The sequence below is a fragment of the Phyllostomus hastatus genome, unplaced genomic scaffold, assembly GCF_019186645.2.
Source record: "Phyllostomus hastatus isolate PE091 unplaced genomic scaffold, TTU_PhHast_1.1 phas_contig_17, whole genome shotgun sequence".
NCBI lineage: Eukaryota > Metazoa > Chordata > Mammalia > Chiroptera > Phyllostomidae > Phyllostomus > Phyllostomus hastatus.
The window spans coordinates 43,932,381-43,937,216 of record NW_025333664.1 but is presented as its reverse complement, the minus strand read 5'-3'; the positions used below and the strand labels follow the sequence as shown (position 1 = coordinate 43,937,216).

Here is a 4,836-nt window from a genome sequence, read left to right as displayed (position 1 = left end):
TCCCAAGTTACTTCCTTCCAACCCTCAGGACCAGAAGTAGGGGACACAAATGAAGAAAGAATGGAATTAATTTTTCAATACAGGTTGACATTATAAGACAAAGCTCAAATAGATGTAGATACAAAAATTAGCACAGGATGGGTGAAAAGAGGTCTTAAAAGACCCAAGTGAAGTTGTAAGTAACTGAAAAATAAGGGGACTGTTAGGAAAAATCATCTGTGGTTTAAAGGTCTTTCTGATGGAGATCCAATATGGCAGTAGAATAGGTAAAAGTTATACTCACCTCTTCCCATGACAAAATGGAAATTACAACTAAACTATGGAATAATCAACCTGAATAACCAACTGAAGACAAGCTGAACAGACATTGTGTAACTAAGGATATACAGAGGAATTCACATGATACTGATATAAAAAGGAAGACACACATAAAGGGTCATCACCTGCACCTATGTGTTATGTTTGAGAATGTGGAGAAATATGTCAGCTACAAAGGTCCACCCTGAGAACCAGGGGTTTCAGTCCCATGGTGGGCTCCCCAGTCTGGAACATCAGTGCCAGAAAGAGGAGCCCACACAATTTTTGCTTGTCAAAATTAGTGAGATTCTCTTCACCTGGGAGATGTGAGACTGCTAGAAACACAGGTACCTTCTTAAATGGTCAGGACATAGAATCTCATTCATAGGCACTCACCCTGGGCTCCAGTGGAGGGCCAGCCACTAAGAGCAGACAGGCATTATATAGGGAAACATCGGGTTGTATGACTTTTGGGAGAGGACTGGAGGGTTGGCCGCCATTGTCCCTGTGCTTAGTCCCTTTCCCATACCACGCACAAGTGATATTTTTTCTAGATTGAACACTCCTCTCCGTATGGTATTAGCCAGGAAGGAAGCACTAACCACACCCTCTTGACTACTAATTAACCCATTCTGCCAAGCTTCTGCCCTGTGGAGAAATCACCTATTGCACACTGAAAAGGAGACCTCTGCAGGCATTAAAACCTACTGGGCCAAATTCTGCTTTATGTGATCCATTGTTGGATAGCAACTGGTACACTGTAGTCAATCATCACAATCAGTCAGACTGAGGATCAACCCCAACCACCAAGAGGTCAACAACAATATTGACTCAGCTACAACAGAAGGGCTCATGTAACCCACACATGAAATTCTCCTGGAGCACCTAGTTCAGGTAATCAGGGAAACTTCCCTTTAACCCCACCAAATACTGACTACATAAAGCCAATCTACAAAGACTGGGAAACATAGCAGATCTACCTAATACACAGAAACAAATAAAGACAGGCAATCAAAATTGAAAGGAAAAAAGTGCCCCAAATGAAAGAAAAGGAAAAATCTCAAGAAAAATAATTAAGTGATATGGAGGCAGGCAATATAACAGATACATAGTTCAAAAAACAAAAAAAGTAAAAAGGATACTCAAGGAGTGGCTTGTGTAGAACCACCATCAGATCATCGTTAGTAGCTGCGGCAGTCCAGCATATGGCTTCTACTTTGTGCCCCTACCAGTACCACTAAGCTGAAGAAATGAGACAAAATGATAAGTAATCAGGTGGAGGCTTCAACCCATTCCAGTACCTTGAGAAGAGTGCAGTACTCAAGGAGGCCTGTGTATTTAATGAAACTCCCATCAACCCTCAGAAATATGTTCACATTGTCACCAAGACCCTTTACCTCATAAACCAGGGTGAGCACCTGGGGACCACTGAAGCAAATGAGGCCTTTTTTTTTTTTGCCATGACCAAGCTTTTTTAGTCCAACCATTGTACCTTCCATCAGATGTGCTACTTGACCATCAAGGAAATGTCTTGCATTGAAGAGGATGTCATCATCATCACCAGTAGCCTGACAAAGGACATGACTGAGAAAGAAGATGACTATCAGGACTTGGCCACATGAGCCCTTTGCTAGATCACTGATAGTACTATGCTTCAGGCAATTGAGAGGTACATGAAATAGGCTATTGTGTACAATGTGCCCAGTGTCTCCAGCTCTGCACTGGTGTCTTCCCTTCACCTGTTAAAGTACAGTTTTGATGTGGTCAAGTGCTTGGGTGAATAAAGCCCGGGAGGCAGCATCCAGTGATAACATCATGTTCCACTACCATGCCTTAGGGCTCCTATAACATGTGCATAGGAATGACTGCCTAGCTGTCAATAAGATGATTAGCGAGTTCACCTGGCATGGCCTCAAGTCTCCCTTTGCCTATTGCATGATGATCCAAGTGGCCAGCAGCTGGAAGAGGAGGACAGCAGCCGTGACAGCCCACTGTTTGATTTCATTGAGAGCTGCTTGTGCAACAAGCATAACATGGTTGTCTACAAATCTGCCTCCACCATTGTCAATATGCCAAGCTGCAGTGCCAAAGAGCTGGCCACAGCTGTATCAGTGCCCCAGCTTTTCTACAGTTCACCTAAGGTAGCCCTCTGCTATGCTGCTGTCCACACCCTCAATAAGGTTTCCCTGAAGTGACAGCTTGCAAAGTAAACCTTGAGAACCTGGTCACAGAATCAAATCATAATATTGTCACATTGGCCATTACCAACCTTCTCAAGACCAGCAGCAAGAGTAACATTGACCACCTCATGAAGCAGATCTTTTATGAGAGATCTTAGAATGAATTCAAGGTGGCGCTTGTCCAGCCCATCAGTGCCCTGTATCAGATGTATCCTCACAAACACATTGTACTCATGAACTTCCTGTTTACCATGCTATGGAAAGAGGTAGCTTTGAATATAAGTGGGCCATTGTGAACTGCATCATCAGCATCATTGAGGAGAACTCGGAGGGCAAGGAGACAGGACTGTCACACTTGTGTGAATTCATCGAGGACTGTGACTTCATTTTGCTGGATACCGATATCCTCCATCTCCTGAGCCAGGAGGGGCCCAATACCAACAACCCCTTCAAGTGCATCTGTTTCATCTATAACCAAGTGGTCTTGGAGAATGAAGAGGTCTGAGCAGGTGCTGTGAGTGCTTTAGCCAAGTTTGGAGCCCAGAATGAAGAAGTGTTACGCAGTATCTTGGTGTTTCTGAAGAGGTGGGTGAAGGATGATGACAATGAAGTCAGGGACTGATCTATCTTCTATCTCAGTGTCCTGGAGCAGAAGCAGAAAGCCTTCAGTGCAAACCATCTTCAATGGTTTGACTGTGTCCATGCCTGGTTTGGAAAGGGCTCTATAGTAGTATACTCTAGAACCAACAGAAAAATCTTTTAACCTCAAGTCTGTGCCCTTGGCCACCATACCAATGGTAGAACAAAGAACATGGAGCACCCCCATCACAGCAGCCAAACAACCTGAGAAATAAGCAGCTATCCAACAGGAGATCTTCCAGGAGCATTTGGCAGTGGTGCCAAAGTTCCATGGGCTGCAGCCCCTCTTCAAGTCCTCATCTGAGCTTGTGGCCTTCACTGAGTCAGAGACAGAGTATATCATCCACTGCACTAAACACACCTTTACTGACCACATGGTGTTCCAGACCTTGGAGAATGTCACAGTGTAGATGGAGCCCACTGAGTGCTGTGAGGTGCTCTGTTATGTGCTTGCCTGGAGCCTATCCCACAACCACTCTGGGACCTGCAACACACTGGTGGCACTACCCAAGAAAGACCCTACAGCTGTTACCTGCATATTCAGCTAGATGATGAAGCCGACTATCAAGGAAGGTGAACCCACCACAGTGGAGACTGATGATGAAGAGTATGAGGATGAATATGTGCTGGAAGATTTGGAAGTCACTATAGCTTACCACATTCAAAAGATTAAGAAGCTGAACTTCAAAGCTGCTTGGGATGAGATAGGAGATGAGTTTAAGAAGGAGAAAACATTCACTTTATCTACCACCAAGACACTTGAAGAGGATATGAGGAATATTGCAAAATTCCTGGAATGCACCCTTGTGAGAAGTCAAAGTGCTGGATAACAAGAACACCCACACAATACTCCCGGCTGGGGTGTTCATGACATCCTGGTGCACTCCTGGCTGCTTCTTTTGGACACAGTTATGATTTAGGTGACAGCCAGAAGTTCAGAGGAGCTTCCAGTAGACATCATCTTGGCATCTGTGGACTGAGGCCATCCTTCATAGACCCTACTCCTACCCTTTCCCTTCAACACTATGCAGAATTCACACTTTCCTCATGTACCCAGTGGAAACTCCTTCCTAAACCTCTGTATTCAGAAACAATTCAGAATCATTGGAATTTTTTTTCCTTTAACCTTTATCCCAGGACTTTTAAGGGGTAACTTTTTTAAGGATGATTTTAGCTTCTACTAGAACTTGCTGCCCTGCCTGCCAGGGAAAGACATCACAAGTTAATAAAATGCTTTCATGTCTTTAATTTACCCTCAGAGAAACCAGCTAATCCCTATAAATAAATCTGTATGTGCTTACTGAAAAAAAAAGGATACTCAAGGAGCTTAGCAAAAAATGAATGAACTCAGTGAGAATTTAAACAGAGATAGTAAGCATGAAAAGGACATATAACCCATATTTTTAAAAACCAGTCATGGGAGGGAAAGGCAGAAAACTGTACTTGAACAATAAAAAAGGAAAAAATAAAAAATAGTCAGAAATGAAGAATATAATAATTGAAATGAAGCACACTAAATAAAATTCAACAACAGCTCAGATGAAGCAGAAGATCAAATCAGTGATTGAGAATACAAGGCAGCAGAATATACCAAATCAGAACAGCAAAAAAAAAATCTTAAAAAAATGAAGAATGTTTAAGAAATTTTTGGTATACCATCAAGCATAACAACATTTGCATGATATGGGACCAGACAAAGAAGAGAGAAAGAAAGAGGGAT

General features: G+C 42.9%; 1 pseudogene; it reads left to right on the top strand.

Moving 5' to 3' along the window:
- Positions 1–1,547: 1,547 nt before the first annotated feature.
- LOC123814700 lies at positions 1,548–4,096 on the top strand (annotated as a pseudogene).
- The last annotated feature ends 740 nt before the right edge of the window (positions 4,097–4,836 follow it).